The sequence below is a fragment of the Scyliorhinus canicula genome, chromosome 18 (genome assembly GCF_902713615.1).
Source record: "Scyliorhinus canicula chromosome 18, sScyCan1.1, whole genome shotgun sequence".
In the NCBI taxonomy this organism is placed as follows: Eukaryota; Metazoa; Chordata; class Chondrichthyes; order Carcharhiniformes; family Scyliorhinidae; genus Scyliorhinus; species Scyliorhinus canicula.
The window spans coordinates 86,810,853-86,837,371 of NC_052163.1; the positions used below are offsets into that span (position 1 = coordinate 86,810,853).

The 26,519-nt window shown below is 47.7% G+C and overlaps 1 protein-coding gene across 35 annotated transcripts in view; it reads right to left on the reverse strand.

Moving 5' to 3' along the window:
- Window positions 1-26,519, reverse strand: part of LOC119952981 (receptor-type tyrosine-protein phosphatase S-like) — a 561,150-nt gene that overhangs the window by 420,070 nt on the left and 114,561 nt on the right. Inside the window, exon 1 of one of the 35 annotated variants that reach the window (XM_038776669.1) lies at window positions 24,655-24,814. The exons of the other annotated variants lie outside the window; for them this stretch is intronic. The gene's annotated coding sequence lies outside the window, so the exon portion shown is untranslated. Of the gene's footprint in view, window positions 1-24,654; window positions 24,815-26,519 lie in introns of those variants that run through there. 35 annotated transcript variants of the gene reach the window in all.

Here is a 26,519-nt window from a genome sequence, read left to right on the forward strand (position 1 = left end):
CCAAGCAAAATCTGCCTCCAGGCTATCAGGGAGGCAAAGGCCAAAACATCAGCCTCTCTCGCCCCTAGACTCCCGGACCTTCCGACACCCCAAATATCGCTACCTCTGGGCTTGGGGCCACCTTCACCCCCAACACCTCAGACATTACATCTGCAAACCCCTGCCAGAACCCCTTCAGTTTCAGACACGCCCAAAACATGTGCACATGGTTCACAGGCCTCTCCGCGCACCGCCCACACCGATCCTCTACCCTCTCAAAAAACGTACTCATCGGTGCCACCATCATATGCGCCTTGTAGATTACTTTAAACCGGATAAGACTGAGCCTTGCACACGATAAGGACACATTCACCCTCCGCAGAGCTTCCTTCCATGTCCCGACCTCCACTGCTCCCCCCCCCCCAGCTCCTCCGCCTACTTCCGTTTAACATCTCCTATCATGGCTCCCTCCCAGTCCATCAGCTCCTTGTAAACCTCGGACAGCTTCCCTGCCCCTACTCCCTCCCTCGACAGCACCTTATCCTGCAGTCCCAGCCCGTCCGCCCATGGAACAAGTTTCTAACTCTGTCAGAACCCTTCATTGTAGAACCATAAAAAAGTTACAGCACAGAAAGAGACCATTTGACCAATGTTGTTCATGCCAGCTCAAGGGCACCGAGGTGCTCTTTCCTCTAATTTCATAAAGCTGCCCCCCCCCCCCCCCCCCCCCCCGAATCACTCAATCCCTGCCTGGCACCGCCCCAAAACCTTGCAACCATCTTGAATGGCAACGCCCCAACCTCCTCTCCTGTTCTCTGGTCTCAATCGGGAATGCCTCGCTCTTCCCCATGTTCAACGTGTACCTGGAGAACCGATCAAAGTCATCCAAAATCCCCATAATACTGCCAGTGCCCCCCAGTGGATCCGAAAGATATAACAGGACGTCCCGCATACAGCAAAATCCTGTGCTCGACTCCCTCCGCCCCCGGCTGCACAATCCCTTTCCAATCCTGTGACCCTCTGAGCGCCCTGGCCAATGGCTCCAAAGCCAAGGCAAATAACAACAGGGAGTGCGGGCACCCCTGCATTGTCCAACATTGCCACCCAAAATATTCCGAACTCATCTGGTTCATCCTCACACTTCCGACCGGCACCCCATACAGCAACCAGACCCCAGTCCACAAACCGCTGCCCAAACCCAAACTGTCCCAACACCTCCCGGATATTCTCACTCCACCCGGTCGAAAGCCTTCTCCGCATCCATCGCAACTTCCACATCATAATCACGTCAAGCAGCCTCCTCAAATTTGCCAACAACTGCGTCCCCTTCACAAACCCAATTTTGTCCTCACCCCCGGGACACAGTCCTCAATTTGCGAAGCCAACACCTTCGCTAACAACATAGCATCCACATTTAGCAATTATATCAGATGGCAGGATTCACTGTTCCGGATCCTTATCTTTCTTCAGTATCAGGGAGATGGATGCCTGTGATAGCTCCCCCCTCTCCCTAGCCTCATTATAAGCCCTCACCAGCTACGGCTCCAGATCCTCCCGACACTTTTTATGGAACTCCACCAGGAACCCATCCGGGCCCGGGGTCTTCCCTGCCTGTATCACTCCCATACTCTCCATCACCTCCCTCAACCCAATGAGGGCCCCAATCCCTGCACCAACTCCTTGTCCATCCTGAGAAACTCCAACCCATCCAGGAACCGCCATATTCACCCACCCCCCGCTCAGACTCAGACTCATATAACCCCTTATAAAACTCCTTAAACACCCCATTCACCACCACCGGGTCCAGCACCCCGCTTGCCGTCGCATCCTTCACTCTGCCAATATCCCTTGCCGCCTCCTGTTTCCTAAGTTGGTGGGCCAGCATCCTGCTCGCATTCTCCCCGTAGTCATGTATTGCCCCCTTGGATCTCCGCAACTGCCCCACCGCCTTCCCCATGGACACCAATCCAAGCTCCATCTGGAGCTTCTCCCGCAACAACCCTATCTCCGGGGAGTACCTCCTGCCCATCCTCAGACGTTCTGTGACCAGCCTTGCCATCTCTGCCCATTCTGCCTTTTCCCTGTGTGCCCGAATCAAAATAACTCCTTTCGAACCACCATGAGCGCCTCCCAAAGCATGGTGGCCATGACCTCCGCTGTTTCATTCAGCTCCACAAACCCCAAATCATAGAATTTACAATGCAATGGAGGCCATTCGGCCCATCAAGTCTGCACCGGCTCTTGGAAAGAGCACCCACTTAAGCCCATGCCTCAAACCCTATCCCCGTAACCCAGTAACTCCCCCCCACAACCCACCGCCCTCCCACCCCTTCCGATCAAACATATCCGTGTTTAGGCTTGCCTCAGCCCGTGTCACGTGACCTTCCAGGCCCACCCTTAGATGTCCACCGTCATCACTCATTTTCCAACTGCGCCACCATGACCACACCTTTGTCAGTAACTCACCCCCAAACAAACAACCCATCCCCCTCCCCTACACCAACCACATAACCAGTTAACTTGCCCGCCCAGTCAGCATGGCAGTCCCCGCCCAAGGCTTCCAAACCACCTACCACTCCCCCCTCCCCGACTCCTGTCCTCCCCCACCCCACCCCGCCCCGCACTCCCTCAGGAAAGAAAGAAACAGAAAAAGGTGCACTCACTCTTGATGCTCCCCAAGCACCCCGCCACAAGCCCAACAAAACATCTCAACATTGAAAACACTCTCCAACAACAACCAAAAGGAAACACCTCTTCACATTCCCTCCAAGGTTCAATGTCCTCCTTCCCCTGCCAGTCCACAGTCTCTCAAAAATTCTATCGCCTCCTCTGGCGTACCAAAATAGTATTCTCGATTCTGTAAAGACACCCAGAGGCGGGCCCGGTACCAGCACTCCAAACCTCACTCCCTTCTTGAAGAGGGCAGCCTTGACTCGGTTAAACCCAGCCCTTCTCTTCACCAGCTCTGTGCCCTGTTCTTGGTATACCCGCAGCTCGTACCTCTCCTCGGTGCACTTCCTCGTCTGCTTCGCCAACCGAAGAATCTTCTCTTTGTCTAAGAAACGATGCAACCGCACCACCATTGCCCTTGGCGGCCAACCCGCCTATGGCCTCCTCATTAGCGCCCTGTGTGCTCGGTCGACCTCCAGAGGCCAATCAAAGGCCCCCTCCTTCTTCAGCTTTTCCAACACCTTGGCCACATATATGCCAGCCTCCGCTCCATCAATGCCTTCGGGCATCCCTACAATCACAAGTTTTGCTTTCTGGGGCGGTTCTCCAGATCCTCCAACTTCTCCTTCAGCCTCTTTTGGGTCTCCCGCATCACCCCCATCTCGGCTGATCCTCATGCTCCCCCACTGCCTCTTTCACTTTCTGGATTGCCAGGCCCTGGGACTCCAGCCTCTGCTCCACTCAGTCAATCCCTGCTTTGAGCAGCTCTACCGCTTTGGCTGGGTCCTCCAGGGTTTCCCTTCTCTGCTGGCTAAACTTCTCATTTAAGAAGTCCACCAGCTGCTCCGTTGACCACTGGGCGGGCAGTACAGGCCCTTTGCCCTCCGCCATCTTGACCTGCAGTGCACAAAGATTCTCTTGCTCCACCAGCTCCCTTCTTCTCGATGCACTCCTCGTCTGCAGATCCATCCACCAGCCACACCAGAGGAGTCACAGCTTCTTCTGGCACTCCTACACATTTTTCCATCCAAAGTTTCACCTTTCCACGGGGAAAGGAAAGGAAAAAGCCACCTTGGGTGGGAGCTACCAATTCTGCAACCGCTTGCTCAATGGCCACCACCAGAAGTGACTCAGTTATTTTCAAAAGCTTAAAGGCTATGATAGTGGAGAAAGAAATGCCAAGCTCGCAAATTAAACATTAGTCCCACTGGAATTCCACAAGTAGTTTCATTGCTGTGGTGCCTTAACTGTATGATGATTCCTGATCTCAATTGCATCTCAGGGGGAATTCAGACTCCTCGCCCAGATGAAGAATAAGGCTCTCCTGAGAATCGAGTGGCCGCATTTTGATGTTTCACGTCGGAAAATTAAGCAAAGAGTAAAGAATGTAATGGGCAACATTGAAACTGATAACGCGGTCAGTTCTAGGCAATGAGGACTTGAGGAGATGGGAAATATTGCTCCTATCTCCAGGGAGAGAAAGAGAGCAGCTTGGCTGTATAAAGGGAATACCAGTAGCTAGAGGAAGGCAAAGAGGAAGAAGGTTGTTGTGTTCTAAGTTAGGCCACAGATACTGTTCATTATTAATGAAGCTGTGCCAGTTAAATCAGTGCCTGCAATTGAAGATGCTGCCGTCTGCAGCCGTTCCTGGGTCTTCATACACTGTATGTGAGAAGAACAGATCACAAACTCTGCCCACAAGGGAACTCTGTCTCCCGGCTGCACCTGCCACTTGACTAATGGGATTTTGTACTCTGGTGCATATTCGGATTCCTGAAAATGGGCCCAGGCTGATCACCACGGTTACTCGAGTTCACAGGCGAAGTGCTCAGAGTGAACCCTTGGGCATCAGCTAGGTATCAAGAGTCGTTGGAAAGGAAGCAGTTCACACGCAAGGCATGATCTCATGGAAAGGCAGCAGGAACAGAGGCAAACAAATCGCAAGCAAACCTTTACAAGTTTTACATTTTGTTCGGTGTGTTTTGTACGAGGCAAATCTCAAAAGGTCACATTGGCCCAGCAATGGGCAGATCCTGCCATCAGCTTTGAATTTTATTCTAGTCACTAAGAAGAGAGATTCCAACAATGTTTACTGGGAGTGATGGCCGGGGCAGAGGGACGGGGGGGGGGGGGGGGGATTTCAGAGCATCGCTGAATCATCTGTGCGCGATCAAGGGTTGTCAATGGTCCCCTGTCATCCCCCTGGCCTCCGCACGTCCATCCTCTGCAAAAGAGAAGTATCAATGAGCCCGAAAACCCACTAGGTTATCCCACATATGGCGGGAGACGCGTACACAAAATTACAGCAACTTGTCACAGGACTGCTATCTCAGGCATGTTCGCACTGTGCCAAGAAACATCAGCATTGCCTTACATCACTGCACTGCGTGAGAAAGCAAGCAAGCTCATTGCAAGTCGGACTATTCCAGCATTCATAAAGTTTCTGAATAAACCCATAGGGAATTGCCTGCCTGTGTAAAAGTCTTTGGCATTCCTGTACTCTCCACAAACCTGTAAACGGTGGGAGGGGAGGGGGGCTAGACAGGAACGGTCCAATGCCAACAGCTCTGCCAACCTGGACCACACTGCACCACAGCAATGCCCCATTTTGTGAGGGATTAGTTGGATCGTGTGTTGAATAACACGACACATTTCATGGATAAAACAAATCATCAGCAGTCACCTTTGCTCGATATCCTCACCTTTGATCTCCCAAATTTGAAACACTACTGAGTCATTGCAACCTCTGACCTAAACACTGACAACATTGCAACCACACTATTACACCTCGCTCCCCTCAGTCAGCCTCACTCTCTCACACAAACACAAAGATAATGACAAACTTTCCACGACCCAGAGAACATAGCGCACGCTAAGGTTTGTTCGGGGGCTCCGTTTGTAAAGTACTCTTCGTCTGGAGATGCTCGGGCAAGGCGAGTCTCAGATGTAGTTAAAATGGGAATTGAGGGCTTTATTTCATTCCCATCTGGGCTATTGACTCTTCGAAACGTAAGGTGGGATTTTCCCATCACACCTGACCCGAGAACAGAAATTCCCGCCGGAAACCGGAGCACCCGGAGGAAACCCACACACACAGGAAGAATGTGCAAATTCCACACAGATAGTCACCCGAGATTGGAATCGAACTGGAGATGCCAAAAATATGGGAAAGGACCAAGAAAGAAAGAGAAGGCACACCGGAATCTTAATAAGAAAAAATAAAGTTACACCTTGCCCCAAAGTTGGATTATTCCAAAGTTATTCCAGTTGTCATGGGCCCTGATAAGGTATCATTTCCACCACCTTCTTTTTTTTAATAAATTTAGATTACCCAATTATTTTTTCCAATTACGGGGCAATTTAGCGTGGCCAATCCACCTACTCTGCACATTTTTGGGTTGTGGGGGCGAAACCCACGCAGACACAGGGAGAATGTGCAAACTCCACACGGACAGTGACCCAGAGCCGGGATCGAACCTGGGACCTCAGCGCCGTGAGGCGGTTGTGCTAACCACTAGGCCACCGTGCTGCCCTTCCACCACCTTCTTAAGGGCAATCAGGGAGAGACAATAAAAATGCTGGCTAGCCAATGACATTCACATCCCCGGAAAGTATAAAAAATGTGAACTCCAAGCACCTTTTGTGGACTCCACATTTTTGGGTATAATAACAATTTATGCCTCATTCTCACTCTTCTCCTTATGCGATTCAGTTGTTATTAAGGTATGGACAGGAATGGACACCCTACACAAGCAGAAGGTGGGTCTAATTTTTGTCTCACTCATTAGCCCAGGGGTAAGAAGCCCAACATTAATATCCCAATGGCTATTCCAATTGCGATTAGTTGAATTGACACAGACTGGGAATTTTACCGAGATGGTTTTCCTGTCTGTACTATCAATACAACGTTTATCTAAATTAGTCGTGAAGGAAACATTGAAATTATTTTTATTCTTCCCTCTCTAATCCCTCCATATAAAAACCTCTTTGCCTTCGACATCTCACAGCGTACACTATTTGTGCAAGATGTAACAATGCTGCTGTTGGTAAAACTGCAACAAGGCATGCAGATGACATTCTGGGTGATTCTTTTTGATGTCTCGTTCTCTGAGAGGGAGCAGTGTCACATCTCTCATGGGCAACTTCTATTCCTCTCCCTACATCTACCACAATGATTGAATTCACAGACTGGAAATGGGCCCACCCCTGCCATCTCCCACCTAACCCCACTCCCTTGGAGAACTTAAAGTCTTTCGATGAAGTGGAATAGAAGGCCTCTGCATAGGCTTGAAAACTCAAGTAGGCCGGACCAAGCCATGGAGTCATTGGGAAATGAGGACAGCAATTCCAAAATCATGCCGTTAGGACACAGCAAAGGTAAGGATCTCAGAGAGGATGGGCTTCTCTTTGGGTGTAGAATTGGGCGATGTGCGAGTTAAGCTAGCTCTGCGAGATCGTTCGTGACATTGAGTCTTGAGGTGAAAAAATGAGGAGGTAAGAGCTAAACAGCATTTGCAAAAGGTACTTAATATCTTGGCAAGTGGAGCTCAGCTGCAGGTGCAGTCCTACCTGTCACTTTCCAGTATCTCACTCACATGAACAATGTGAACCAATAGACTCTGGAACAAGGTGCTGGGGCCTTGAGCAATAATTCTCCTGACAACACAACTCCACTTGCTTCTCAAACTACAACTGATGTGAAGCCATATCCAAAAATCACATTTCCTGTATAAATTTAATCTGCCCAAGGAATTAAAATCATGAACGTTGGCATCTTCAAAATATTTAAGACAAATTTATATATTTTATCCAAAAATGAGCAGTCAACATCAATTCTCATTGTGATTTACAATGTTCACAATCTAATACTTCTGGAGAAATGCGACTGGGAAAGCTAACAGCTTTCTCAGTCTTATCTTAAAAAAGGGAGGGCACATTGCAAGCGTGACGGTGTGATACTTGAGGCGTGATGATCAGAGACAGGCTACATTTCCACTAACTGAGCTCCCATGGCGTTGTTGAAAGGTGTGATGTTTAGCTGTTTAGGCCTGTACGTTTAAGGCGACACCTTATACGCTCCCTGCGGGAAAGAAGTCTGAATGAGTTCTGTGGTCAGGGTTCGGTTTAATTTGGAGAAGGTGTTTTGCAGGGTTGTTGACATTTTCTGATTCCAGCATATAAAATAAGTGTGGCTTCCTTTTGCATTTAATACTTCTGGTTCTTTGCAATATGACGAAAGTTCTCCAAGAAAAATAGATAGAAAGACAGACATTTAGACAAAAATGACAGACAGACAAAGCTCGACAGATTCTCAACAGACCAGGAACTTGACAGGTATAGATATTGAGACAGGCAGATAAAGTGCTAGACAGGTACATAGATAGACAGATAAATAAATAGATAGTTACAACTAATACATAGAGAAGACTGCTGAATAGACAGATAAATTAGGTAGATATACAAAAACAAAGAGGGAGAGATAGACAGATGGATAGATTAAATAGATATAGATAGACAGAAACGCTGAGGGAGAGATAGACAGGTGGATGGATTAAATAGATACAGATAGACATGTTGAAGGAGAGATAAACAGATGGCTAGATTAAACAGAAAAATAATTAGCTGGCACGGATTGGGTTTGAGCCTAAATCAGGATGTGGTGGAGGCTCTCTCCCAAACCCAACTGCAAGTAACCACATGGCTCCTTTTCTATGCTATAGGAGATACAAAGTGCATTGCTTATCCCATCTTGTTTTCTTTATGTCCCCACTCCCAATCTAAGGCATTGTGGAGAGTTGGTGGAGGAGGGAGAGAGAGAGAGAGAGAGAGAGAGAGAGATCAATAGGGACATTAACATTTAGTTTCAACTGGAGATCTGACATCAGCTCAAGAGGGCCATGGGGTCCCCAGTGAAGTAAGATTTCCAAACATTCTGTGTTGGCCACCTTAAACTGTCTTTGGGTGAGTATTTGTACAGAACAGAGTGGTGGCAGATCACAGCTGAACTTTAGGTAAGAGGAAAATTTTAAGCTGGACTCAGTTGAGACTTTTGTTTTGTTCTAGCAGTTCGCTTTCATTACAACTGTGATGAAACTAATACATCTAATGGCCCCAGAGAGGGGTTGGTGATTCAGCGACAATGTCTAACTCATTCTACCCGTCTCCAAATCCTAAATTCAGGTCAGTATCCTGAAGGCAACACCTTGCTTCCCCTTCTGATGACCTTCTAGAAGCTATTGAGGCAAGATGGTCCCAAAAGTGCAACCAGCCCCTTTCGGCCAATCTATTTAATGCCTTGTGTGATCTCACTCTCTTCACTTTAAGATAATATGTGTTCACTCGCTCACTATTGTCCCCTCCTTTCTGGAGCAGTGGGCCGAGCTGGAAGTAATTAAAACTGGAGCTGTTTTCAAGTACTGAGCTGAACCCTGCTCCAAGTATTTTGTGCCTTAATCTCAATCAGGAAATACCGATGAGAGCTTCCTGTATATCACCTTAAACTCGATCTCTCCCAGCAGCAGCTGGCTTTGCTCATGGCATCAGCATGTGGCTGCTTGGGGGAGGCAGACACAAGGGAATTTCGAAACCTGAATATGTCACTGATCGACAATGGAGGAATCCTAGATTTCTAATTGCGAATATTAAAGAGGTCATTCTGGGCCATTATCTTCTCAAGTGTAAACAAAAGTAGGCAGAGCCTGATGAGGAGGAGAGGTAGAAATTGAGTAATTCTCTGGGCTCATATCCCTTCTCCACTTTCATTATTTTGGTAACAGCTGCTATTCTGATATATTTTAGATTGGGACATGGTTCAACCCCTCTCATCCAAACAATCGCATTCAGTTTCTTTGTGACCATTCAGTATCTGAGCAAAGTGGTTGAATTCAGGAATGAGAATAATAATGATCATCTTGATCATTGTCACAAGTAGACTCACATTTACACTGCAATGATGTTACTGTGAAAACACTGTGAGAATTCAGGGGGTAGAATTTGTTCACGTAGAAACTGCCTCCTCAGGGACAGGTAGTGCCACAGGCCGCTTACCTGGGCATTCTGCAATGAAGTTAATGGAGGTAACTTGCGCATGGCCCAAGGCACTGTCCATCCCCTGGGGAATCAACACAAGTCATATGTTGTGCAGTTTGAAGCAGTACTGTACTAACAAATGACACCTCATAGTGTTAAGAGAAGGATCATTACAACTTGCATTGACATAGCACCTTTCACAACCTGAGGCCATCCCAAAGCACTCACTTCTGAAGTACGGTCCCTATTGTAATATTGGAAATGCAGGAGCCATTTGTGATCAGCAAGCTCCCACAAACAGCAATGAGCTAATCATCAGATAATTGTTTTTTCATACATATTGGCTTGGAACTCCCCTGGCTCTTCCAGAAAGGTCTTGTCAGCTGTTGCATCCATGTGATAGGGCCTTAAGTTTAATGTTACACCCAATAGACGACAGCTAGGCACTGCTCTTGAGCATCCCTGAAGTGCATTTGAACACAAAACCTGCTGAATTCGAGGTGGGACTGCTACCCTCCAGCTACACAGATTGAAAATCAGCAGCCTCTATCCCACAGCGTACAAGAGCCATTGACTCCTGTTCCAGTGTCTTGGTGCACTGTATTCCACCCCATTTCCCCTCTAAGCACATCACTCCGGTGATACAGGAGCGGCGCGAACCACTCCAGCGCCGTGCTGGCCTGTAGGGGCCAGAGTAGTTCTGGCAGTGGCCCGTTCACACCGTCGTAAAACGCGACGGCGTGGACACTCTGCCATGCAATTAGAGAATCCCGCCCAATATGCCTGGGAAAACATGAGGAAAATGTGCCAAACAATAATCAGAGTTCCCTCCTCCTCCATGCACTCCTCACAACTGCCTAGCCTTTTGTGAAATACAGTGATTAACTAGATGGTGCGGCATGGTGACACAGTGGTTAGCACTGTGTCAGGGACCAGAGTTTGATTCCGACCTCGGGTGATTGTACGGAGTTTGCATGTTCTCCACGTGTCTCCATGGGTTTCCAACGGTTGCTCTGATTTCCTCCCACAGTCCAAAATGTGCAGGTTAGATTCATAGAATTTACAGTGCAGAAGGAGGCCATTCAGCCCATCGAGTCTGCACCGACTCTTGGAAAGAGCACCCTACCCAAGGTCAACACCTCCACCCTATCCCCATAACCCAGTAACCCCACCCAACACTAAGGCAATTTTGAACACTAAGGGCAATTTAGCATGGCCAATCCACCTAACCTGCACATCTTTGGACTTTGAGAGGAAACCGGAGCACCCGGAGGAAACCCATGCACACACGGGGAGGATGTGCAGACTCCACACAGACAGTGACCCAAGCCGGAATCGAACCTGGGACCCTGTAGCTGTGAAGCAATTGTGCTATTCACAATGCTACCGTGCTGCCCATGGATTGGCCATGCTAAAATTGCCGCTATGTGTCCAACGGTTACATGGGGTTAAGGGGACAGAGTGAGGGATACACATTTGCTTTGGTCTCAGTACTGCAAAGGAAGCCCAAGTTAATGCCTTTTAGCTGATGCAGAGGGCAGGTTTTCGCAGCACAGTTCATCACTGCTGAAGCCTCGCTTGAAAGTTGAGCTGGCCAATCCCCAGCCAATTGGAACTGCTTTCATTCTGCTACTGCGTTTAGGTTGAATTTTGTTTGAACATAGAATCATATAAATAATACAACACATAGACTGCTGATCAATCCAACAGTGCACGGTGTTGTTTTTCCTTCCCAATCGGCAAATCCATCACCATCTATCTAATCTATTCCTACATATTGGTGCATGGTCTTTGATTCAATCATTCTATGGTGGTGCAATCCGCAGCCTCAGAACCCATTGTGTAAAATATGTCTCCTTCTCTCTGGCCTAAATATTTAACCTTACATTTAATTGTCCACAAAACATCAGTTGATGCTGTGTCAATTGTTAATTCTCAATCTGAAATTGACCAGATTTTTGTTGTTGAAAAGTATTGAGGGATATGGGGTAAAGGTGAATTATGAATCAATCATGATTTGACGGACTGGTAGAATTGGCTCGAGGGGTAAATGGCCTATTACTGTTTCTCTGGTATATCGATGGCACTTCAATTGAGATGGGGTCTTCTGGCACTGTGTCCCTGCCTCTGAGCCAGAAGCTCTGGGTTTGTGACCCACCCCAGGACTTGATAGCCAAGGAAAGTGCTTTCGTGATGCAGTCAAACAGCTTGACTGTCAACCTGTAAATCCTTCTAAACATGCCAATGGGTGGCTGTCAAAGCAGGAGACTCTCCTGGTCAGCCATGCTTAGGACCATAGAATTCCTACAGTACAGGAGGCCATTCAGCCCATCAAGTCTGCACTGACCCTCTGAAGAAACACCCTGCCTAGGCCCACTCCCCTGCCCTATCCCAGTAACCCCATAACCCCTTGATGTGGAGTGATGTCCTTCAGGCTGTATACAAACCTGTGGCAACAGACTAGCAACTTGTTCCAGGAATAACTAGCTGTGGAAACAAGATGAAAGTCTGCCTTAATGCACCACCAGGTGTCGGAAGTGAATTGGAATGGACCTCACCTGAGACCTCAGCACTAGAAATTCCTTTTCTATCTAGCCTGCCCCTTCTATTCATGATTTTTAATTACATTTATCAAACTGGAACAAATCTTACATGACTCTACAATCCTGCTGCTAAACTGGAGGACAGATTGTAGCACAGACCAGGCAATGAACTGCTAGCCTGGATGGTTCAACACCGAACTGGGCCATATCCGCACCAACAATGTCGCTATGGGAGCCCCTAATATCTCCTAGTTTTACAGAGCATGAGAGGGAAAGCCTGTCGACAGACTAGATTGGAGTCAGAGGAACCTTCACAACACTGAAGAGATTGTGCAGTGCCTTCCTTAACCAGCGTCTCTCCTGCACTGATTGAATACCACAGCTCCAGGCCATGGTGATTAATCAGCGCAGAAATCGTTCATTTTCTTGTACATTGGTGACAAATATACATTGCATTGCTTCAGTCTCTTCACACATATCCCACCTTTTGCCTTATAAATTGGATCCCAGGCGACTATTGCTAAATTGAACTTCATGCACCAGCTCCTGAGTTTATATTTTTATCTGGCACCCAGTTGATCGTTTGGCAGCGGGCATGGATAATGAACCCATGCTCAGAATGGTGAGGGTACCTGGGACCATCAACGTAACACAATCACACTGAGCCACTGAATTAATTGAGTGTGTTTATCAGACCAGAAGAGAAAATAGCCAAGCGACAAGGGAACATCAAGACGCCATGAAAATCGCAGCGGTTTGTTCTTCTGAGGTGGGATTGGTAATGTTCGGATAACCATTGATCGGATAGGAACCCTGAATATGTTGGGATGATCTAAGGATGTCAAAAGATGTGATTTAGACGACAGTTCATTGTATCAAAGTAACATCAACTCAGAGCAGCCTCGGCCCAGGTCAGAGAATGGTTCTCATCATTTCATTAATAAACCCGCACAGCTCTCCCCTTGGTGGCGATCTCATTCAGAGGGGTCTTAAGCATATGGATATACCAAGTTGTAGTGACATTGTTGAAGATAGAGGGAATCTTAGCCATGAGAGAATTTGTATGGGAGGATATGCTGATGGGGAGCCGTCTAATTTCCTTAATTCTCCACTCCTCCACCACTGGTTCCCCACTCCTCCCCATCTCCTTCGCCCTCCCCCATCATCCCCTCACCTCATTCCCCTTCCTCCCTGTATACTCCCTCCTCCTTCTCCGTCCCCTACTCCTCCCATCCCCTCCTCCACCTCCACTCATCCTCCCCCACTTATCCCTCTGACCCCCACCACCATTCACCCTTCCCTCCCCATTCATCCCCACCTCCATTCACCACCCCCCCCCCCCCCCACCCCCCCACTCATCCCCCATCCATCCTCCCTCCCCCACTCCTCACTTACACCTCCCGCATCCTTCCTCTGCCCAGGGAGAGCACAGTTTGGAGATTGAGACTGATGCAGTCCGGTATCTATGATTTATAAACCCTGCAGCAAGGGAACCGCCTCGATTCCACATGTTAAATGGAAAGGGGCTCTACTTCCCCACTTATTATCAGCTATGTTACAAGGATACAAGGAACATTTTCAGAACATTTCAAGCACCAGAGGGAAATAGGCAAAACTGCTAGGAAAAAGTCAGTTTGTGATTAATGGGTCGTGTTTAGCTTCCATTCACCAGCCAGGAGGCTCTTGTACCTCCCCCATTCATCAATTCATCATTAACACATCAATAAACTTCAGCACTTTCAGCCAACAAGCCCATTTAAAGAAGAATTGTTGCTAATTTGCCCCTCTTGTCTGAAAGGAGTCAACGTCTTCCTGATTCAGCGGGTACCCTCCACTACCTCACCCGGTTGATCATCGGAGCCTCGATAGAGTCAGTGGACTATTCAACACAGGAGGCATCAAAGCCACGTCCAACCTTGTTCTCACCCAGTGCTCACCCACTGTGCTCAAGACAGATAGAGCAGCGCAGAGAAAGGCTTGAACTAATCCCTCCCCCACCAAACATCTCTGGGTTCACAAAGAGGTCACTTATATTACTTGAAGCACAAGGTAACAATATTTACGGCCCTGTAGGACACAGGCACTTTCATCCCTTACCCCACCATCTCAAAGTCCAGGTCCTGAAATGGGAGATGAACTTTTGTGAATGACCCATCATTTGCACGTCTCACTGGGCCTATTGCAGGCAGGTATCCACCAACGACCTAGAATATAAATCCTTAAAGGGATAGGCCAGGAGGGACAGATTGTTTACCTGCCTCTTGAACAGCTCACATCAGGTTAAGGGCCAAGGCCCGACCACTACAAAACCACTCAAGGTGAAAGGAAAGGTGACAAAATGAGGAAACAGTGGAAATAACGGAGAGCAAGCCCAGGCAACATTGATACAAACAGTTACGTGGTAAGATTTGATACAGAGTGATTGATGTCTGTAATCACATATTAAGACAGTGGAGGCAAAATCTGTGGAATTATGGAATTGACGCTGTGCTGGTATTGGTTTATAAAAGGATGAGCTAGATGGGTTGTCAGCCGAGACTCAGTTGGTTGCAGTCTTGCCTCTGAATCACTATGTTCCATGTTCAAATCCAAATCCAAACCCAACAAACCAAGGCTGACTGGTTTGTAGTACTGTTGTATCCAATGTAGTACTGCGGGAATACCGCACTGTCTGAGGTGCAGTCTTTTGGATGAGACCTTGAATCAAGATCCCGTATCTGCTTGGTGTGTCCAACGAGTCAATGTAATGGGTCTGTGCAGGGGTAAAGAGAGTTAGCGTGCTTCCTGATTTGCTCCCCCCCACCCGCAAGATTGCCCTGGAATCACCAGTAATTGGAGGTCAATCTCCAGGACATTGCTGTGCGTGACCCTGGATAAACTGTCAGGACATTAGAAACGATTGACATTTTGCTATTTGTTTGAGCATTTCTCTTTCCTAGAAATAATAATATTGAAAATGGGAGAACAAGGTGGTTTGGCTGACTGTCGAGCCCCATTCAATTGGGTAATAAGTTAATAAGTCTTTTTGCTTTTCGGTTGGTGTTGGAAGGCAGTGCGTCACAAGGGTGGATGTGTTCACCAACTAATGGCTGGATCATGGGGGCAAGTCAGGTGTTGAAAGCCCCGGGAATATAGTCTAACCACAGTAGGCCATTCTAGTTGCCAGATCACTGCTCTTTTTTGAGACTACACCAGTTGCAGTGCAAAAGGGGGAGTCAAATGTGGAAGTCTCTCCCTGTCAGTACACAGTCTCTCCATGGGCCTCAGGTGTGCCTCCTTGCAGAGACGGGGGAATCTGGGTCCCTTGCAACCACAGGCTAAAGAGCTTCATAGGACCACAAAGACGTTTTGACCCCTGGGCGTGCAATGTGTCAGCCAACCTGCACGCGGGCACACCCTGGTACCTGGTACCAAACTTCCAGCTATGGGTAAAAAAGCTCACCGACTTCGCAGATATATCGAGACATTGATGGCTAAGGGAGTAAATCCTGACAAAACATTGGGAGTCGAGTCCAAAGCATGGCTGATGTCTAAATGTGTCATCTTTCTGACACCTCCTGCTACCAGGCCACTGCCAACAGATGGCACTTGGCATACCTTTGGTCTCAACTGAGGAGGCCGAGAGGGGGGCCCTGATGTTTGGGCATCCCAGGGTCTCTGTATGTTTTTGCCCAGACTTGCACCCTGAAGAGGACATTCCAGTTTCGCTTCAGGGTGGAAGCTCAATGCCGGAGGGAGCAGTTGCAAGCGATGAGCCCAAGAGCGAAATTACTGAAAGAAAAATATTACATTTTCATCTGGCCGAGAAGTGTTTGGAGGGATCGCATGAGCAAGGTGTGGCTCCGCTGGAGGGAACTTGCCACTCTCAATGAGTGGCAAGTTCCCATAATTGGTCCAGAAATATTTCTCTCCATCTGCCTCTCAACTCAAACAGGGCCAGTTAACCTCATGAGTATCCATGTACCAACACAGTGCCCCGGTGTGTACCAGGGGTTAGGATGCAATCCTTGAAGTTTTTTCCTTCAAAGCAGATAATGCTGTCCTGGTATCAATGTCAGCCAGATTTTAAAAAACAAAAGTTCCTTGACTCGACTGAACTATCTGGCATTCCCACACAGAGTGCAGAAGACAAACAGAACATACTTTGAGACACTAGCTACAATACCACACTTTCTATGTATTGTGATGGATGTAGGAATTTCAGTTGTATTGTGTTATAGTCATTTGGTGCAGTAAAGGTTAAAAGCCTGGGTTAGAATGTGTTTGACTGCTGCAGTCAGGTTTTTAAAAACTTGCTTTGAAAGGTTGGGAGCCAGGGGTGCAATTAAACCATCATAGAAAGCTTGGGCTCATGGAATTTCATATTGATTAAGGGGATTCCCTGTGGAGTCAATTATATTTCAGCTTGATGGGATGATGCCACTGCTGGGTGGAGCTAAGGCATCAGGCATTTTGTCGGAAAAGCAAGTCAGTGCAGTTTTGAATGAAGCTGTGACCACAAGTCAAACATTTTTGTTCTCTGAAGTTCAATTAAATAGATTGACAGTCTTTAAAACAGTGCAGACTTGTCTGAGACCAAGGGGGAGCTGAAACATGCTGGGAAATAGCTTTTGGAGACATACAGCCAGGATTTCTGCATGGGTCTGACAGGAGTCAGATCTTGGCTTCAAACCAGTATCAGGAGATCTCCCTTTCACAAAGAGCATCTCTGCAAAGCACTATTCCTGAATGCCATTGGTAGTTACAGTGGATTGGGAGAAGAGAAAGTTTTTTATTCCTTGTTGTTTAAGTGGGAATAAAGATAGCAATTAAGGATATTGTATTCACTGTATTGAGTAGTATTGTTTCAGGGGTAATTGTAATTTATTTTCTCGTGTGATGTTAAAGATTTTAATACTATGTTTATAAGCAATTGGGGGGGGGGGGAAGAGGTTAACAGGGGTAGGCAGGAATGTGGAACTGGAGTTACAATCAGATCAGAAATGATCTTATTGAATGGCGAAGCAGGCTCGAGGGGCCGAGTGGCCTTTTCTCATTCCAATGTTTGCATATTTGCAGGGCTCTTATTCCCTGCAATAGTTGCTACTTCAGGAAAAATCCACTCCTTTCAGTCACCTTTAATTCACTGCAGCCAGATTCACGCTGTGAGAACCAAGTAACAAAAGTGACTTCAAGAGAGGGCAGCACGGTGGCACAGTGGTTAGCATTGCTGCCTACGGGCGCTGAGGACCTGGGTTCGAATCCCAGCCCTGGGTCACTGTCCATGTGGAGTTTGCACATTCTCCCTGTGTCTCCGTGGGTTCCACCCCCACAACCCAAAGATGTGCAGGGTAGGTGGATTGGCCACGCTAAATTGCCCTTTAATTGGAAAAAAAAATAATTGGGTACTCTAAATTTAAAAAAAAATGTGACTTTAAGAGGGTGGCACGGTGGCACAGTGGTTAGCACTGCAGCCTCACAGCACTGAGGTCCCAGGTTCGATCCCGGCTCTGAGCCACTGTCTGTGTGGAGTTTGCACATTCTCCCTGTGTTTGCGTGGGTTTCTCCCACACAACCCAAAGATGTGCAAGGTAGGTGGATTGGCCACGCTAAAATAAGTGGGTAAAAATGAATTGTGTACTCTAAAAAATTTTCTTTTAATTGATTGTGCTTTTTTTTCAAAATGTTGTTTATTGGCTGTAAAATACTTTGGGACATCCTGAGAATGTGAAAGACACATATATAAATGCAAGTGTTTAAATGCACGTTTGGGTCAAAGTGACCTTGAAAACCTGGTTCCAGCACACACTGGAGCTCCATGTCGTTATATTTCAGTCACTAAAGGACAGACTAACAATATCCAACTGAAGCAGAGAACCAGATAGTCCCATTCCCATTGAACATTTACACTGTTTTCATGTGGGTTCCCCCTTTAAAATCGACAGCAAAACATGGAACTCCTCCAGTTGAATTTTTGACTGAATGGTTCCAAGTGCACTCCAATGGAAAATGTACTCTCTGTTATGTATTGCAGTAACTGAATGTATCCTCTGGGTGGCAGATGCTCAGCTTCAGACCGTTTCCAGTTTTCTGATCTGCAGCTCGAGCAGTCATGTTAACCAGGCAGCAGTTGGCATAGTTAAATGGGTTTCCCATTCCCACGTCCTGATTCTGACAAACGCTTCCTCCAAGTTCCATTATGCCAGCCCTGATGATAAACCATGAAATGGAGCACTCCACTTCAAGCCCAGTGCCCAGCTTTTTCCCAAAAGCTTCCTTTTTGAATGCGTTTAAAATAATCTTAAAATCTCTCCTTCAAAAACAACTTTATTCCTGTAACCATTTCTCCTGTCGTACAGTTTTGACCCTCCAGTGAATACCTGAGCTCCTGCCCCGTTTTTAAAATGAATTTGTGGGTGTGGGCTTCTTTGGCTATGCTAGTCCTTATTTCCCATCCCTAATTTAAAAAAAAAAAAATTTAGATTACCCAATTATTTTTTCCAATTAAGGGGCAATTTAGCGTGGCCAATCCACCTACTCTGCACATTTTTGGGTTGTGGGGGCGAAACCCACGCAGACAGGGGGAGAATGTGCAAACTCCACACGGACAGTGACCCAGAGCCGGGATCGAACCTGGGACCTCAGCGCCGTGAGGCGGTTGTGCTAACCACTAGGCCACCGTGTTGCCCTTCCCATCCCTAATTGCCCCTGAGGTGATGGTGAGCTGCCTTCCTGAACCGCTGTAGTTCATATGGTCCAGGTAACACCCACACTGCTGTTATGGAGGGAGTTCCAGGATTTTGACCCAGTGACAGTGGTTAGGATGGTGAGAGCTTCAGAGAGGTACTTCCAGGTGGTGGTGTTTCCATGTATCTGCTGTCCTTGTCCTTCTAGATGGTAGTGGTTGTGGGTTTAGAAGTTGTTGCCTAAAGAGCCTTGGTGAGTTACTGCAGCGCATCTTGTAGATGGTACACACACAGCTGCCACTGTTCGTCGGTGGTGGAGGAAGTGAATTGTAGAGTGCAGAAGGAGGCCATTTGACCCATAGAATCTGCACCAAACGATGGAAAGTGCACCCTACCTCAGCCCATGCTCCCACCCTATCCCCGTAACTCAGAAATCACACCCAACCTTTTGAATACTAAGGGGCAATTTAGCATGGCCAATCCATCTAACCTGCACATCTTTGGACTGTGGGAGGAAACCGGAGCCCTCAGAGGAAACCTGAGCAGACATGGAGAGAAAGTGTAAACTTCACACAGATGGTCATCCAAGACCAGAATTGAACCCTTATCACTTGCGCTATGCCACCCTATTTGTGGATGTGGTGCCAATCAAGTCGGCAGCATTGTCCTGAATGCTGTCAAGCTTCTTGAGTGTTGTTGGGAGCTGCACTCATCCAGGTAAGTGGAGTGTATTCCATCACACTTCGGACTTGTGACTTGTAGGTAGTGGACAAGCTTTGGGGAGTCAGGAGGCGAGTTGCTGGCTGCAAGATTTCTTGCCTCTGACCTGTTCTTGTAGAAAGGGGGTACTTATATGGCTTGTCCAATTTACTTTCTGGTCATTGATAACACCCAGGATGTTGACAGTAATGACGATTGAGCTATGGTAATGCCATTAAATGTCATGGGTGATGGTTAGATTCTCTCTTGTTGAAGATGGTCATTGCCTGGCACTTGTGTGGCATGAATGTAACTTGTCAGCCCAGATCTGGATATTGTCCAGGTATCGCTGCATTTGGATATGGACTGCTTCATTATCTGAGGAGTCGCGAATGGTGCTGAACATTGTATAGGCATCTGTGAACATCCCCATTTCTGACCTTATGATGGAAGGAAGGTAACTGATAAAGCAGCTGAAGATGGTTGAGCCTAGGACACTACCCTGAGGAACTCCTGCAGTCATGTTCTGGAGCTGAGATGATTGATGTCCAACAAGCACAATCATCGTCCTTTGTGCCAGGTATGACTAACCAGCCGAGAGTTTTCCCTGATTCCCAGTAATTCCAGTTTTGCTAGGGTTCCTTGACGGCACAGTGTGGCGGTGATATCAAGAGCAGTCACTCTCGTCTCAGCTCATCTCTGGAATTCAGCTATTTTGTCCATGGTTGGATCAAAGCTTTAGAGAGGTCAGGAGGTGAGTGGTAGAACCCAAATTGAGAGTCAGTGAACAGAGTAATGCTAAGCAGATGCAACTTTTTGCATTGTTTATGACCCCTTCTATCCTTTTACTGATGATTGAGAGTAGACTGATGAAGTGGCAAATGGCTGGGTTGGATTTGTCCTGCTTTTTGTGCACAGGATATACCCAGGCAATAGGTAGATGCCAGTGTTGTAGCTGTACTGGGAACAACTTGGCTGGGGGCCAGCAATTCTTCAATACTATTGCTGGAATATTGTCAGGACCCATAGCCTTTGCAGTATCCAGTGAATCAAATTAATTGAAGACTGGTATCTGTGATGCTGGGGACCTCCAGAGAAGGCTGTGCTGGATCATCTACTTGGCATTTCTGGCTGAAGATTATTGCGAATGCTTCAGCCTGGTCTTTTGCACAGGTGTGCTGGCCTCCCCCATCATTGAGAATGAGGACTTTGTGGAGTCTCCTCCTCCAGCGAGTTTAATTGTCCACAACTGGATGTGGCAGGACTGCAGATATGATCCGATGATTGTAGGATCTCTTCGCTCTATAACTTGCTGCTCATGTTGTTTGGCACACAAGTAATTGTGTGTTGTTGCCTCACCAGGTTAACACCTGATTTTTAGGTATATCTGGTGCTACTCCAGGCATGCTCTCTTGCATTCGTCATTGAACCAGGGTTGATGGCAATGGTAGAAAAGGGGACATGCTGGTTACAGATTGTGGCTAAGTACTACTGATGGCCCACAGTGCCTCATGGATACCCAGTCTTGAGTTGCTAGATCTGCTTGAATGGTGTTTGGGGAGGGGGGGGGGGGGGGGTTATCTGAAGGTGGGACTACCAATACTGTCATGACAGATGCATGTGGTAGATTGGTGAGAATGAGATTGAGTATGTTTTGCCCTTTTGTTGGTTTTCTCACCACCTGCCACAGGCCCAGTCTAGCAGAAGACTTGACCAGACTTGGAGCGCCCCCAGCTACATTTTGTGTCCTTGCCATTGTCCAAGTTCAAAATGGAGGAGTACCGATTCATCAGCCAAAGGCATTACGTGGTAACCAGCAGGCAGTTTTCTTACCCATGTTTGGCTGGATGCCATAAGATTCCATGGGGCCAGAGCAGCACGATGGTACAGTAGTTAGCATTGCTGCCTACGGCGCTGAGGACCCAGGTTCGAATCCCGACCCTGGATAACTGTCCATGTGGAGTTTGCACATTCTCTCAGTGTCTACATGGGTTTCACCCCCACAACCCAAAAGATGAGCAGGTAGGTGGATTGGCCACACTAAATTGCCCCTTAATTGGAAAAAATAATTGGGTAATCTAAATTTGTAGGAAAAAAAAGATTCCATGGGGAATACCGCTTCTGTATACCACTGTACCGTCAGGTTGCTCCTATGGGTGGCTATGGTGCTGTCTGGGACATTCTAACGTCCGATTCCATTCATGTCAGGCTATTGCTTGACTCATCCTTAATTCTGGATGAGCTCGTAAGATGGGTCAAAAGTGTTGAGTTTGCCATTGTCGTTTCAGGTGCCTAGGTTGATGCTAGGTGGGCTGACCAATTTCATTCCTTTGAGACTTTTAAGCGGTTTGGTACAACTGCGTGTCTGGGCCATTTCAGAGGGATGTTAACAATATTGTTGTGGATCTGTGGGTCTGGGGTCACATGTAGGCCAGACCAGCTAAGGACAGCCAGTTTCCTGACGGGTTTTTACAATCGACAATAGTTCCATTTTAATTGCAAATGTGTCTGCCAGGTCCCCATGGTCTCTGGATTACTGGTCCATCGACAATACCACTATGCCACTGCCTCTGCCTCTCACTCCTTCACGAATTACCAGCTCAAACCTTATAATTTTGACAAACTCTTGGATTCCTCCTTCAATTGTTTCTATTGCAAAAAATTGTTTCTTCGTAGCTATTACCTCTCATTCCTGAATCTTCACTTTCCTCTTTTTCTTCCTGTGATAGGATGACCAGATCTGGTGAAAGATTCCTATCTTCACAGTTTAAGTCTTTTAAACTGGGGTGCTTGAGTTTCATGTAAAATGGCATTCCAGTGAATGCTTTCACACCATACATTTCTCTCAATTAATTACTTTGGGGCAGAATCCCTGTTATGTTAAGGGCAGCACGGTAGCGCAAGTGGACAGCACTGTGGCTTCACAGCGCCAGGGTCCCAGGTTCGATTCCCCGCTGCTTCACTGTGCGGAGTCTGCATGTTCTCCCTGTGTCTGCGTGGATTTCCTCTGGGAGCTTCAGTTTCCTCCCACAGTCCAAAGACGTGCAGGTTAGGTGGATTGGCCATGATAAATTGCCCTTAGTGACCAAAAAGGTTAGGAGGGGTTATTGGGTTATGGGGATAGAATCATAGAATTTACAGTGCAGAAGAAAAAAACTCAAAATAATATGAAAATCGCTTATTGTCACAAGTAGGCTTCAAATGAAGTCACTGTGAAAAGCCCCAAGTCGCCACATTCCGCTGCCTGTTCAGGGATGCTGGAACGGGAGGCCATTCGGCCCATCGAGTCTGCACCGGCCGTTACAAAGAGCAACCCACTCAAGCCCATGTATCTACCCTATCCCCGCAACCCCAACTTAACCTTTTTGGACACTAAGGGCAATTCAGCATGGCCAATCCACCTAACCCGCACATCTTTGGACTGTGGGAGGAAACCGGAGCACCCGGAGGAAACCCACGCACACACGGGGAGAACATGCAGACTCTGCACAGACTGTGACCCAGTCGGGAATCGAACCTGGGAGCATGGAGCTGTGAAGCAATTGCGCTAACCACTATGCTACCTTGCTGCTACCGTGGAAGTGAGGGCTTAAGTGGGTCATGAAGACTCGATGGGCCGAATGGCCTCCTTCTGCACTGTATGTTCTATGTTTCCAAATATAAAGTCAAGTCAAGTCGCCATAGTCCCAGATGACCATGGGCTGTTTTCCCCTTCGAGGGGGAGAGCTGATTGGTGGATCCACACCTCAGACAAGCGGCAAGGTAGAGAATAACGTTCAGGAAAACCTCAGCCAGTACAGAAATTGAACTGCCTGCTGTGATAGTGGAGTCGGACACTTTAGGAACTTTCAAGCGGTTATTGGATAGGCACATGGAGCACACTAGAATGACAGGGAGTGGGATAGCTTGATCTTGGTTTCAGACAATGCTCGGCACAACATCGAGGGCCGAAGGGCCTGTTCTGTGCTGTACTGTTCTATGTTCTCTGGACTTGCAGTTCTCCTCCCACTGCATGTCAACATACTCAAGATGCATCAAAATGCATTGAACTACACTGAGTGCACAGGCAGATGCATAACAAGTCGGACAGTGAGCCATGTTGATTCCAACTTGGATGTTGAGGAGGACACAGGCTTTCTATGGGATATTTAGCCACATTTATCTCGCGGAAGATGAGCATTTGTGGCACTGTTGAGCCGGTCTCATTCTATTGGTCGAGACCCATGAGTCAGGATTTTGTGTTGAAGAGTTGGGTTAGGCTGGGAGAGGCCTGGGGGTCAGCAAGTGGATTGGATGCAATAGTCATTGACTTCGCAGCACACCCCCATCCTAATACAGCATTCCCACTGCACTGCTCTGGTCAAGCTAGGCCTTGGGCCTCCAAGTTGGAATCCTTCTGACTTGGAGCTGAATGCATCATTGACAGTCAATTGAATATCAGTTAGACATCATCCAGTGGTGGGAAGTCTGACATTGTTTGGTTGGGGGGGGGGGGGGGGGGGGGGGGCAGGGTGGTGGGAGAAGAGTCGCACATCAGCAAGGGGGGTAAATCAGACATTGGGGTGGGAGAGTCGGGCATTGGTGAGAGGGCGCGGGTTGAGGGTACGCTGCCAGGTCGGGGTTGAGGGGCGTGTCCGGGGGGGGGGGAGGAGTTATCCCACAGAAGGATTACAGAGATAGCAAGTCAATAACAGCAAAGGTGTTTCAGCATTATCCATGGACAGTAAACCAGCATTATCATCACCAGACACAGGACAACAGAGTCCTACTTGGACAAAACTCACCACAAAAGGATCAGTACAGCAACCAGGAGGATCTATTTTTGAAGTGCATCTAATTGTTCTGCCAGCAGATAATTCGCTTAACAAGACACCAGCAAATTAACTGAAAGAAACAATCCTTTATCTCTGACAGAGGGAGCAGAGTTACTTGGAGTGTCACTGCGAGTCAGTGACTATTGATGAGCCCTGGCTGCAAGCAAAGACAGCTTCTACCTGGAAAAGCCTCACAATTTAACATCTACCCCTGTCAGAGCCGGAGAGAGACAGAGGTCAAGATCCAGATCCTACCTCCCAGCACAAATTCCTTTCACTCAAGCATCCAAATATCTTCAGATTCAACAATTCCTCTCAGCTCCCTCATTCCGTCTCCAGCTGGGAGAACGGCTCAGTGCAGCACAGAACTACTCAAAGTACTGCATCCTCTCCTTTCCACGGAAGGCATCCTCACATCAACAAATCTGGACCGTACAGGGCTGTTGCTACTATTTGTGCAGGGGTTGATGGAAGGTGTGTTGTGGGGGTGGGGGAAGAGACTGGGCTGTGCCCCTCCCCTTCTCTCTTTCACTCTTTCAAATGCGAACAGAGGCTGCCCTGGTCACGTGGGCCTGCTCTGATTGACAATGTCGAGTGCAAACAGATGGGGTTTTATACACAGCTGATATTTGATTCTCCAGCGACACTGGGCTCAGTCCCGAGCCAATTCCAACAAGACGAGGCGGGGGGGCTGTCGAAGGGGCACTGTCTTTTTCACTTGGCAGAACATTTAAGAATCATTTTCTTACTGTGATTTTATGATGGAAAGAGAACAATATAAGAATACTTTTATGGGCCCACGATGACCAGATCAGTGAGTATTATTATAGTGAGTGTAACTGGAAGAATTGGGTGTGTGTTTGTGAATTTTGTGTGTGAACTTCGAGTGTGTGTGTGTGCATATGTGTGGTGTGTGCATGTGCTGTGTATGAATGTGTGTGTGCATGTTCATGAGGAGGGGAGGGCTAAGGAGTGAATTCCAGAACTTGGGACCAAAGCAACTGTGGTTAGCACTGCTGCCTCACAGTGCCAGAGATCTGGGTTCAATTCTGGCCTCGGTTGACTGTGTGGAGTACGCATTTTCTCCCATGTCTGCATGGGTTTCCTCTGGGTGCTCCAGTTTCCTCCCACAGTCTAAAGATGTGGAGGTTAGGTGGATTGGCCATGATAAATTGCCCCTTAGTGTCCAACGATTAGATGTGATTACAGGGATGGGGCGGGGGAGTGGGCCTCCATCATGGTGTCCTTTCGGAAGGTCAGTGTAGACCCGATGGCCCGAATGCCCTCTTTCTGCACTGTAGGGATTCTGTGACTGAAGGCATGGCCAGTCCAATGGTGTTGTGATTAAAATTGGGGATGTAAGGAGGCCAGAATTAGCAGACTGCAGATACCTCGGAGGGTTGTGGGCTAGAGATAGGGAGGGAAAAGGACATGGAGGGATTTGAAAACGAGGATGAGAATTCTTTGAAGTAAGATGTTCACCGAGAGTAAATCAGCGAGCTCAGGGGTGATAGGGGATGGAACTTGCTGTGAGTTACGTGGTAGAGGTTTGATTGACCTTATGTTCATGGAGCGTAGAATGGGCGTCCAGGGAAGCTTACGTACAGGACACAGGACAAATTAGAAAGTTACCAGAAGATCCCATAAAAGAGGGGTTGATTGGTCACCCTGACTATTGCTGTTAGGGTCACGAGTGTAGTTTGGGCCACAGGAATAATTGTGGATGTCATTTAAACCTTTTCATTGAGATGAGGCTCCAAAGGCCCCCTGGCTTAACACCCGGAGGGATGCTACGAACTCAGCGCAGGTCCTGTCTGATGGTGAGAAAGTGCCAGTGGCACTGAAAATTACCCCCAAGGGTGGCCCCCGTTTGGCCCCATCAGCTGGCTGACTGAGGAATGGGTTTCCGATTTCTGAGGCGGGCCTGAGAAAATTGCCCAGTGTTGGGGTACCAGAGCGCCAGCCCGACACACAACTCCCTGAATTTCACCAACCCCCACCTCCAAAACTACTTCCGCGGTGCTGGGAAAGATTCTGCCCAGAGTGTGCAGGAGAGTCAGAGACAGAAAAAACAAGAGGCAGAGAGATACAGAGAGTGCACAGGAAAGAGAAACAGGCAG